This window comes from Xenopus laevis, chromosome 3L (assembly GCF_017654675.1).
Source record: "Xenopus laevis strain J_2021 chromosome 3L, Xenopus_laevis_v10.1, whole genome shotgun sequence".
In the NCBI taxonomy this organism is placed as follows: domain Eukaryota; kingdom Metazoa; phylum Chordata; class Amphibia; order Anura; family Pipidae; genus Xenopus; species Xenopus laevis.
Window position 1 is genome coordinate 16,804,996 of NC_054375.1, and position 13,154 is coordinate 16,818,149.

The 13,154-nt window shown below is 42.4% G+C and overlaps 1 pseudogene; it reads right to left on the reverse strand.

Annotated features, from left to right (window-relative positions):
- Positions 1-1,761: 1,761 nt before the first annotated feature.
- LOC108710744 lies at positions 1,762-12,658 on the reverse strand (annotated as a pseudogene).
- Positions 12,659-13,154: the final 496 nt, after the last annotated feature.

Here is a 13,154-nt window from a genome sequence, read left to right on the forward strand (position 1 = left end):
TATTGCGGTCAATTCATGGCCAGAACATTGTCTGATTTGTTCTTTTTGATACTTTATTTAATCTGAATGGTTAGTTGTAGGTCGGGAGATTGCAGCGCACGATCATTCATCGGACATAGTATAAAATCTGCACGTTTATGGCCAACCTCTACTTCATTGAAACAGACTGGGAGCAGTTTTATCAGGAGCCAATTAACCTCTCTGTATGTTTTTGGAGTGTGTGAGTAACCAGGAGTACCTGGAAAAAACCCAAACACAGACACCTTGCAGATAGTGCCCTGTCTGGAATTGAACCTATGACCTCAGGCTTGCCGAGGTATAATTTAAAGAAACTTAGCATAGATTTTCCTGTATGCACATGCCTGTGCTATGATCTGCACTTGAATTACCTGGTGCATCATTCCACACTTTAGAGCAATTTTTGGCTTATTTCGAAGGCCCTTAAGCTAAATATTTTCAGTACAGATGATAAGGGGGGGGGGGGGTTAAATAAAGGTGCAAAACATTTCAGCCGTTCTAAGGACTAGACACATTTTTCTTCTTTACAAAAATACAGATAGGAGCAGCATATGCATTTCAAGGCACAGCCTCAGGTTTATTCCGTTAAAGAAAATCTGATCCACTAAAATGTATTTTATGCACCAGCCCATTGATACAACAGCCTTATAGCAGTAATGATCTAGGCCTTTGCAGTTGCCCCATTGCAGCTTTTCAGATTGGATCTTATGAGTGCATTTTTTTTGTGTGTCAGTGGCACCGCACATGCTCAGTGCGCTATGTGCAGTTGCTGTAGCTGATGCTACAGTGCTGATTATGAAACAATTCTGATGCAGACTGCACGGACTTCTATGCTGCCATGTAATGTGAATCTGAATTAAGAACTAATCACCCATGTATTTTTCGTATACGAGATATATATTGTGAGTAGGTCCCTAAGATTAAGTGACAGCAGTCCTTTGCTTCTGCTGGGAATCAGCAGAAAAGAAGATGGGGAGCTAGTGGGGCATCTTCACAGATACAAATCTTTAATGGCAATGGGATGTGATTGGGCTTGGGCTGGTACAAAAGCCCAAAATATAAAGTGTAGCATTTCTACCCTAATTGTATACTGATGGGAATTTAGACACAACCAGTTACCTGACCCGGTGCGTAAAGGAAATGGAAAATGTATCCGTTGACCAGCAGGAATGACATCCTTTTTTATTCTGTTCAGTAGGAGGGTATTGCTTCCCCACTGTACTATCTGTATGATATTATAACAAAGTAGAACTAATGCTTCTGTTCAGTGGTATCGTGACAATGTAAATCATAGACTGCGTGCTATAACCACAGCGACTAACAGCAGTGCTAGCATCTGGAGCCCGGTGCAGGAGAATGCTGAACTGGATGATGCTGGCATGTATTTTGGAGTCAAAGGGTGCCACCTAGTGGAGACTGGCATATACAGGCAAACCTTTTTTTAAGTATAAAGGCTCATCAATGTTCCCTATGTGCAGCAGAGGCACTGAATCAATAAACGCTATACACAGTGCACTTGTTCTCATCTATAGTAGTACGGTGCATGGGGTTGCTGGTTTGCCTCCATGAGCTGCATGGTTCAATGCAGAAGGCACAGTACAAGGGAACTCTGTACCCAACACCTGTTTTGCCCAGGCAGTAAAAAGAGAAATAGTTATTTGTGTGATTGCTGTTGTGCAACTTTAATTGCATGCAAGGGAATGACAGGGATTGGGCAGAGACTCGAAAACAGGACCCAGATGGTAAAACACTGACAAGATTTATTTTCATAAAAAGTATGTGCCATTCAGAGTGGGTCAGGGGCCAATGTCTCTGTGCAGTGATTGGAGTGAATTCCATCCACATGTCCTGCCTGAAAAACACAGAGAGATGTTAGACATTGAAGATAGCAAGGAATGGCAAATGATAATCACAGCAAACTCAGGTGATCTCCTTCGCCAACCACCAGAGACCCAGGCAACCCCTTCCATCCCAGCTCATTTTATACAGGCACCCAAGGTGCATTGTCCTAGATATGGCCCTCGGTGCCTATACAGAAATACGGCCCTGCTGGGTGACAAAGTCTGTATCTGTTTAATAGAACCAGATGGTACAGACTTGCGCGCCAGCAATCATTCATGTGACAGGTAAACCAATATAGCAAGCACCGGGTGATGGAATCTCACACTCACCTTATGAGGTCTGTACATGCCCAACTTGAACCGGCAAAAAATTAGATCAACAAAGAACTCGCCAAGTCCATGGATCATACCTACAAAGCAGACAACTGAATGAGAAAAACACACACACCATCAATGATTGCTATGGTCAAACCCAGCTCAGGCTCACCTGTAGTGGTGAATATCCCTCCAATGATGCCGCAGAGACGGACAAGAAACTTCCATAGAGGCATGTGATCCTCCGTGACTGTCACCATCAGTGAGCTGATGTCATACTTCATGAAAATGCCTGACACCCCGTGACTACCAGTGGCGTGATTTATCACCCTCTCCTGAGAGGTTAAACAAACACTTGGTTAGGAATGTCATTGCGGTTCAGCATGTCACCAAGTCATCTGTCTTTGGCTTCCCAGCCAGTCCCAATGTCACAAACTCACCCGCTCTGTCACAGAGAACTGATGGGTGTCACAGTAAGCTTTGTTTGTGTTTAACTTTGTGAGAGAGAACAGCATTACAACAGGGGGATCTGATCGAACTTTAATTTTTGGATTTTGGGAGGAAACTGGAATACTGGAGGAAACCCACGCAGACACAGGGAGAACACCTTAAAGGAGAAGGAAAGCTACAGAGGCATTTTATTGGCAATAGATTAGCTGCAATAGTGCAAGCTAGAATGCTATATTTATTCTGTAGAATGTTTTACCATACTGGATTTAAACACTCTAGAAGCGCTGTTTGTTTAGGATAGCAGCTGCAGTATTAGCTTGGTGTGACATCACCTCCTGTCTGAGTCTCTCCCTGCTCACTAGCTCTGGGCTCAGATTACAGAAGAGAAGGTGGGGCGAGCAAACTGAGCATGTTCACGCCAGGGGCAAGGAGATTTAAGATGAAGGCAGGAAGTCTGATACAGAAGCCCATTTGTACACAATAGAAGGAAATAAATGCTGTGTTTCTTTTGACAGAGGACTCTCTTTTGAAGGTTTACTGGTATATTTAGGTGGACCTTTCTGATAAGGCTTACTTAGTTTTAACATTTCCTTCTCATTTAAAGATACTGCTCTGGGCCAGATTTGATTGGATGTCAAGCACTTCGCTCCTAAATATTCCAAATTAACCCATAGACTTCTGAATTATCATTAGAAAAACTGTGAGAGTCTGAATTTAATCCAAAGGATGTTATGCCCCTTCAGTGTAATCTGTATATCACCATTACAGGAATTTGAAAAACAACCAGCAATGCCTTACAATACTTATCAATGAAGTGTCTTTACTCCTAACGATAGGGATTTTAGGTGCCATTGAGGTAAATGTTTATACCCACATAGAACCAGTTTATAAATATTAAAAAAAAAAGCTATAGAATGGCTGCCCAATAGGTGCTGCTGTTACTTACTATCCTCGGCTATTTTTTCGGTGCCATCCAAAGGGTTTATGATGGCAGGCAGAGGTTCCCCAAAGGAGAAATGATCGATACGATGAGAAAAATTATAACCTGCAGGATAGGGGATTTGCACAAAGAGTATCTGATTGATAATCGCTCTCATAAATGTACCTAAACAAACAAGATGCCTTATCTGTACACATTAAGGTCTCTAAACTACACACTAGTCACACACAAGAGGTGGGCAACCAATCTTCAATAGTTTGTTACCTTTACATATATTTAAAACATGCTTCCTAACACCTACCTGTCTTGGGGCATTGGTCTGTGTTCCAGAGTTATGATTACTAATAAGGCCTCTCTTATGCTTTTATCTCTGTAAGTGTGCAGCAGTCATTCTAAAATATTACTCAATGAATATCTGGAATATGCTCCCCACCTGCTGCGCGAGTTAAATGGTTACTGCACTGGCTAGAGAATTATTCTACATCTGTCATGAAGCTGCCCTATGTGATAGAAAAAGCAGCAGACCTATGACAATAGGAGCATCCCTCTCCACCCACTCATCCAAGTTTTCTCTCTACAAAGCTGTACTATAGTGATATATATAGTTGCCTTTAGGAGTAAGAGCTTATCATGCTTAGATTTGAACTTACTGTCATGGCTCACCAGAGCTGCCAGATGTGCATGACCCCTTGGGTGAGGTATAGCTCTGCGGGGTTGAGAGAATAAAAGGAACATGTAAATGTAAAGACAGAGAAATGAGGTGCTGGACAATAGGAAATATGTCTCTTCTATCATGATCTCACATGCAAAGGGTCTGCTGTAATTGTATTATGGGACAGAAACATCAAGCTCATTAACTGACAGTAGGTGCAAGTGCTATGTGCGCTGATGTGGAAAACACATTTAACTTTTATCTGATGGTGCCCCCTATATCAGATATAGCCACAAAAGATGATGAAGAAAATGCCACTGGAAAAATACACTCACAATTTTGGGGGCTTCTCTATTAGATAATCTGTACAGCTGAAGCCCTTCAACATAAAAACTGCAGAGTTACAACCAGCACCACATAGGCCAAATAAATAGTGACTGTCTATATATGTCATCTTACAGCAGTCCTTCTGGCAAATCTGCCAGAAACTGATCTCAAGTACACACTGTAAGGGATAGGAATTCTTTAAAGGCAGCAACTATATTTGTCTTATTGCAAGACATGCCTCTATGTACTGAAAATACGGCAATGTGATAGAGTGATAAAGGAGGGGCATTAGGATCATGTAATTAACTCCCCAGAAATAAGGACATACTTGCCCACAGTGATGTGGAAGTTTCCGGCCACTTTATTGATTTCAAGGTGTCCATGGATCCTGCAGGCATTAGGTTGCTCCATAGGAGAATCCTCCCTAAAAACAAAAAAAAAACTATGAGTGCATCGGATTTTGCATTTCATCTTTAAAGGGGTGGTTCACCTTTAAGTTAACTTTTAATATGTTATAGCATAGCCTATTCTAAAGAACCTTTTAATTGGCCTTTATTATTTATTTCTTTATATTTTAAAATTATTTGCCTTTTTCTTCTGACTCTTAACAGCTTTCAAATGGGGCACATAACTGGCTATGACAGTGAACTGCCCCCCTGATTCAACCAAGGGCAAAACGTCCTACCGGTGACATCCATGTTCCTGCCACCAAGGAAATTAAGGCATTGCTGAAATAGACAGAAAAGGCCTGGCACCATGCTGAAAGCAGTTTGGGTAAAATAGGTCAAAAGAGAGAGCATATCCTATGGGTTTGCACCTTCCCACTATATCAATCTGAATTCCCACCATGAAATTAAGATACAACTTAACTTTTACTTATAACCTTTAAAATAATATTCCAACAAATAATGAATTAAGAGATTAGGAGAGAAAAACTGGCCTGACTCAATGGTCATCATCTTATAGACAGAATACAGTTAAATTGTACTGGATTGGTGATCTCAGCTAGCACAATTACTTCTCCCATTAAGCAATGTTTGGTTAAGTTTTGCGGTTATGGCGATGTCAGTGTTATAAGGATGGGAGACAAAATGCAGCCAAACAAACTGCGTGCGAGTGTTAGCATTGATCCTAGTGGATCTTAAGAAACCGCTCCCCTTCAACACCCTGATTCACCATGTACAGTTCCCCTGGTGTGCCTTAATTACAGCACCACGAATTCCACCAGGATAGTTCTCTTAGTGTGCTTCAAATTATGCACCACTGGTTCCACCCTCACAATTCCCTTGTAGTACCAATAAAAAAAGAACTGAGGATTTTGTTCGCACAGTGCCCTAAATGTACTTGGAATTGTACAACCCATATTCTACCCGCGCCATTCTCTTAATGTGTTTCTCATTACACACGCGTGAACCACCCGCTTCTACCCACACCCCCCCTACCTGCTGTGTATGCTTACCATGTGGAAACTTTAAATGGTATCACTACAGAGATTAACTGGCCCCTACATTGTTTAAACCTCAAATTCAGACTAATCCCCTGCACTGTTCACAGCTGTGACCCCCCCCTGCATTGTTCAGACCCAGACTGAAACTGCGCACATCGTTCACACTTTATACAAAATGCTAATGGGGCACCAACACTGTGTTACTGTATGTAGTGCATTTTAGAGTGGTCCTGCCTTTTGCACAGTTCTGCCTTCCACATGCTCCCTGTGTGTGACATACTCGGTCTGTGTGTGTGCCCTATGCTCCCTGTGTGTGCCCTGCTCCGCCCGAGTGCGACAAGCTCGGCCCGAGTGCGACAAGCTCGGCCCGTGTGCGACAAGCTCGGCCCGTGTGCGACAAGCTCGGCCCGTGTGCGACAAGCTCGGCCCGTGTGCGACAAGCTCGGCCCGTGTGCGACAAGCTCGGCCCGTGTGCGACAAGCTCGGCCCGTGTGCGACAAGCTCGGCCCGTGTGCGACAAACTCTGTGTGCCCTGGCCGTGTGTGCCCTGCTCTGCCCGTGTGTGCCCTGCTCTGCCTTTGGAACATAAGCCTGGTATTTGTTCTGGGGGTTTGTTAGCATTTGAAAATAAATTATTGTTAGGGACCCCGAAGGTGTTTAATCATGTGCTGTGTTATCCAAGGGGAAAAGGAGGCATATGGATTTAAGGGTATGTCTTAATATGACAACTTTTTTCACATATGAGTGATAGTGAGATTCCCTGCAGTGAGGACCAACCATTTGGTTTTTTGGTGTGCTACCACCATTAATGTGTACATGGTATTGTGGTAACATGGGTTTGGTTTAAAGTGGGTTAATCAGGGAGTGGTCAACACTGGCTTCCATTATCGGCCCTACAGTACGTAGGCTGGGAAAATTTCGGCCCTTGGTACCGCAGAAGTTAGACAGCACTGGTCTAGGGTATTTAACTCCAGGCCTAAAGGGCTACAACTGGTGAGGATTCAAGCATGTGTGTACTAACTGCTACTTATTCTGAATTCCATACTCTTAACCAACAACACCTAAAAGATCTCTTAGGTCTAGAGATGAATGCCCCCGAAATAAATTGCTACTAGTAGTAGGTTTAACAGGATTTCTTACCTGGGGGGTAGTGACATGAGACATCCTCACTGCACTCTTGAACAAGAGATCTTGAAGAGAATGTTCCTCCTGTAGGTGGCCCTGGATTTGCTGCAGCATCCTGACAGACACATGGAGTCCTTACAACTTGTGATACTGCGGAGTTGACAAAGGGATCCTTCTCCCTCACTTAACTGTACCTTTGCCATTGTCTTTGCTGAGGAGAAAGGTCAAATATCACCTGCAGAACAAAAGACATCAAACTGTTAGGAACCAGGGATGGGGCATCTGTCACTATAATCCCTTCTGAAACCTTTCCCCTTGTTTGTCTTTAATTATGTCACTGAACAGAGTCTCACCGGCTCATAGGCCAACCCTTGTGAAGAAGTAACCATTGTCTCAGCCAAATCTAACACATCAGCGCCAACATCTGCAACAGAAGGGGAGTTTGTAAGTGTGTGACTATAACAAGAATAGCAAAGGTAGGTTCAAAGCTTTATATACTTACACTGACACCTCATTGCCACTGTGATGTCTATATTCAGCCGGATTTTTCTGAAAGGGAACAATAAAAAAAAGTGACTGTTCTATTAACGTCAAGTCAGTAAAGTATGCAATATTTGTTCAGTGCAATATTGAACAGTGATATTGCAGTAGAAGGCTCCCAGCAGGCTATGCCAGATGGCGACTAGACAGTGAATATTTCCCTGTAACTGGTAACAGCCTACAAATCACATGATCAGAAAACAATAATGCCAGGCTAGAGTTCCTAAAATGCAAACCTATTAAAGGAGACCTAGTGTCTTAAAATGAATATGGGTAGAAAAGCTATATTTTATATACTGATCTTACTGTACCACCCCAGAGGTTCAACAGCCCTATAACAGTAATGATCCAGGACTTCAAGGGTTTACCTGGCATCTCCCCCATCTTGGATCACTTTCCCTAATATGGGGAGCTATCGGCAGTATCGTCAGAGGCACACATCTTTATTGCTAAAGGTCTGCTGTAAACCGTAGGCATTTGTGTAACAAGACAAATACAATGTTCTACTTTTTTCCTCCTTTAACAATAAAGAATATTACTTTCTATCTTTTTCTGTTTCTATGACCATCCTCTCAGTGGGTGCATGAGCAGTATAGTACATATGCTGGTTATGGAAGAAAGGGAGAGGGATGCACCTATCCCCCTTATCTCCAACAATGGGCTGGAGTATTTTTTTAAAAAAAAATTCTATTTAGGCACCCACCTAAAGCTGCTGCCTTAGGCATGGAAGTATGGTTGCTCAATACAAAATATGACCCTGCTCCCAATCCATGTGAAGGGGTGGTGAAGGAAGCAGTGAGGTGACTCTAGTAGAAGGGAAGTATTGCTATACTGGATTCAATCTTCTCTGTACATAGGGATCAGAGTGAAAGGATTCCCTACAAATTAAGAAATAAAAGAAAAATGTTACCTAGTGAAATCTTTGTCCACCACATACTCGTATCTCATCATTGTGTCACGATACACAATGAATTCCATAATAGTGAGGATACCCATGACGGAGAAGGCCATAAGTGAGACGGGGGGGGGCGGAAGGAAGGAAGAGATGTGACATTAGAGCAGGGAATTAAAGAAGAAATTAAACACATTCACTGCATCATGAAAAACTTTGATATGTCATTATATTGAGAAAGTAGAACTGCTTCTCTGAGTGGGAGAGATTTGCTCATCACAATTCACTGTATTACGTAGGTTTTAGGTTAATGGCATATAAAGCATTTATTAAAAGGCAATGGCGCCCAGAATGGCATTTAAAAATAGTCTACAATGATGCTTGTTGCCTATTCCATTAGCAATCAATCACCTCTAAACGCTGATGCTCATCATAAACTTCTTTTAATACATCTACTTGTTTGATGAGGTTGGAAAAAAAAGAGCATCTCATTATCCACTTTGCTAACCTATGTGCAGGGTCCAATTGGGATGATGCAATAGTTTGACCTTAAGGCCAATGATCAAGCCCTAATAGAGGCCTACGCAGACCTGGTAGTAAGGGGCCCAAATCCATGCACCAATGCAGACTTTGCCCAACAGAGCATACAGCTCAGGGGTCAGGCAACAGTTAATTGCACGCTGTGGGTCCAGACAATTGCCATTACAATGAATAAGAACAGAATGTTTCATTGGAAGAGGAACGCATTGACCTGCCCAATAAATATCTGGCTGATTTATGCCAGATGGCAGTTGGATAAGCTTTAACCAGCCTGGGTATGGTCAGTATCAGTCCTAGCACAGGGGTGAGAACTAAGGATCATTTTACTGTAAACGAAGGGATAGCAAACTGATAAAAAAACAGCATGAGAACTGTGTCCTCAGTAGTCTTGGCCAACAGACCATAAAATCTAGTGCATAAAGTAGCACATGTAGAGAAAACAATGTACACACTGTGACTTTAGACCCATCAAAAGCTGAAGCTGCGTTTGCACTGGCACTCAGATAACAATGGAACTGCCTTAAGGTTTCATTAATGCTCAGTTTACATACTTCAATATTTATACTAGTAGAAACCCACATGAAGGCTGTGAAGCTTCAGGTCATATCAGGCTAAATCCGATATCAGATATTTCGCATAAAATAAATTCCACCCATGCAATGTCAACATATAGACATACTAGCAACCAGAAAGTGGAAAAGGTATCATGACAAGAGCGAAATGATATTGCTAATTTCAGTAGGCACTGCCCTTTACCTGTGACTTAAAATATATATTAATATCTGCCTGTAACAGTAACAGATTTAATTTACAATTCTCCCACCACCCTCAGTCTTTGAATTTTCCCCACCACCCCCTCACCGGTCCCCCTGCTTGCCGAGGTCTCAACGTAGCTCTCTGGCACCTTGGGGAAAGCATCCAGCTCCTTCACCAGGCTCAGTGTCTTCTTGCGATTCAGGCGCCTCATTTTCTCAGTCTCCCCCTGTGGAATCACCAGCCACAAATGCAGATGTCTTGTGCAGCAAGGGCCCCAGGGACAGATCTAGAAACAAAATACAAACACAAAGATATATATATATATATATATATATATATATATATATATATATATATATATATATATATATATATATATATATATATATATATATATATTATATATATATATATACACACACATCTATATCTATATATACATATAAAATAACTTCCACTAATAAACCACACTCAGGGGACTTAATCGTGAATACAAGAGTGTTTTATTCAACGTTTCAGAACCTCAACTCGGGCCGTCCTCAGGAACTGTTGAGGGGCTGAAACGTTGAATAAATATAATTTTTTCAAATGTGGCTGGGGAGGAATTATCTTGTCTTGCCGATACCTTGGGCCTCCACCTCTGAATATGCCTTCATTTATTATGAAATCTGTTGGACTGCTTGTGTCACTAGTGCTTGCTCAGTATTCTAACACTCTCTCTGTCTGACTCTACATACCATACATCAACAATTATTTACCAAGGTTTTCTGGTCTAGAAAAAAGCATAGTTATCCCATAGCCATGAAAGTACACACTCTACATTAGCAAAGGATGGAGACACAGTATAGAGCTCATATAAACAGATTCATGTTGAACTATTATGTAATTGTAATGTTTCCACCACACACTGACGAAGGGAGGTTGTACCCCCCGAAACGTTGATATTGGTGGTGAATAAAAATAAAAGAAAGGGGGTTTCCCCACTGCAGAAAAACTGGTGTGTGCGGATCCATAATTGTTGAACTATTATGTAAGACACACAATATATATTTTCTACAATAATGGCTATTTTTCTATTCCTTTCAATGGAAGAGCAATGATGCACACTCAGATTCTGAGAGTTTTGACATCTGATCAATGGCTTCCCATTCATTGTACTGGCAATCACTTGGGCTCATCCAGTGGGTCATGTGACGACCAGTCAAAAATACAGTTTGAAGCAACAACTGGCTGAGTGTGTACAGTGTGCTAGAGTTCCATGGGCCAGCCTAAAGGTGGCCATAGATGCAAAGATCCGCTCGTTTGGCAACATCGCCAAACGAGCGGATCTTTCCCCGATATGCCATACACAAACATGGCTATATTGGGTGTAATCTGATTGTTCGGCCGTATGGCCAAACAATCCGATTACGATGTGCCGTGGGCTCCAGCGGTATCGGTTGGGTCAAAATCAAACCTGACCGATCGACCGATCTCTGCCGGACAAAATATGTCGGCACACACAATCCGAAAATCATACGAATCCTCGATTTGTACGATAGGATCTGTGTGTCTATGGCCACCTTAAAACCCTTGGGTTGCAAGTGGGCCTAACTCTGCCCTGGACCCTCTCTGATGGTAGCTTCCCAAGTCCAGACAAGTAAATCCGCCTGTATTTGTTGAGAGTCTCGCAGATTTAAAAGGGGTTGCTCCCATTTGTATTCACTTTTATCATGATGTAGAGAATGAGATTCTAAAGGGATATTTTTATTAGATGTGGTTTTTGAGTTATTTAGCTTTTTATTCAACAGCTCTCCAGTTTGCCATTTCAGCAATCCGGTTGCTAGGTTCCAAATTACCCTAGCAACCATGCACTGATTTGATAATGAGACTGGAATATGAATAGTAGAGGCCTGAATAGAAATATGAGTAATAAAAAGTAGCAATAACAATACATTTCTGACCACCTACTTGACAATTGGAAAGAGTAAGGAGATGAAGACAAATACAAAACTATAAAAAAGAATGATGACCAAGTTGCTTAAAAGTGAACCACCCCTTTAAGCCCACTCTACCAATAACCCGCAGTAACAGGTGCATCTCTGGCAGTCAGTAATTTGCAGACTTACCCACTCCATTGAAGTCAATAGAATCATCACCCGAAGACCTTTAATGTTGTGTGATGTAGTTGGGAATTTGACAGATGCAAACAAGATGCTCCCTGATTAATTTGGGTCTAATTTGGCATCTCTGCAACTTCATCTGCCATTAATAGTGTTGGACTGGGGTACTTTGGGCCAACCAGGGAAGCTGACATCAAAGCCCCCACCCAGCAGGCATGTTAAGGCTACTGTTGCACCCCCTCCGGCAGTGCTGCAAGACTGGTGGCATGGAGAAGGCGGGGGCGGGCTACAAGACTAACGGGGGGGGAATCACGGCTCAGAAGGCAGGATTTTTCCTCTTATTTAAGTGGCCAGTCCAACCCTGGCTGCTAAGATTTCCAAACTTGCACCAGCCCTTCTGTCCCTCCAGTGACTTCACAGATGGGCAGTCAGGAGTGGGTCCACATGATTGCCATTACAATGAATGGGAATTAAAACTAGATGTTATCAGCCACCAGTGCAGTTGGTCAATGACTGCAATTACTGAGGGCCTCTAGGGGCAACGTATCCATTCTTTTGGCTTTACATTTCCTGTACAATTGGTCCTAGAGTAGCTGAAAGATCTCCAGTAGAAGCAATAGACCTGTCACCGGAAGAAGCTCCAGCTGGAACACATTAAACCTCATACAGAAGGACATGAGGATTATATAAGTGATTCCAGCTGCTAAATAAAATTATATTCATGCTGTATATCACCCGAGAGCAAACTCACCGACTTGCAATCTCTTTAAGTCACATTAGACCGATGGCCAGCTGCTCCAGGCGGCATTGCCTCCAACAAGTGGACAGCATCACTTCCGCCGGCGTCAGCAAGCAAAGAGCAGCGTCAATCACGTGATGCGGCGTAGCGGCCATTTTGAAAGAGGGTGACGGCGCCCTCACTAAACGCCGTTGTTGCAAAATAGAATTCAAAATTGGAATTCCTTAGTGCCTGTTATATCTTGCATTCGCCTTCTTTGCCAAAATGCAGGCTTGCTGGTGTATTTTTAATTCGTTTCGTTTATAACCTGTATGAGTTGGGTGGGTGGTGTTGCGTGATGACGATTTTATAGCTGATCAAAATATACCCTGTAGTTTTAACTCTATGGGGTTAAATGAGTAAATCTCGGTTCAGAGTATGGATGCTAGATACCGGATTTAAATTTGTGTGAGACCAAAACCTCCATCGAG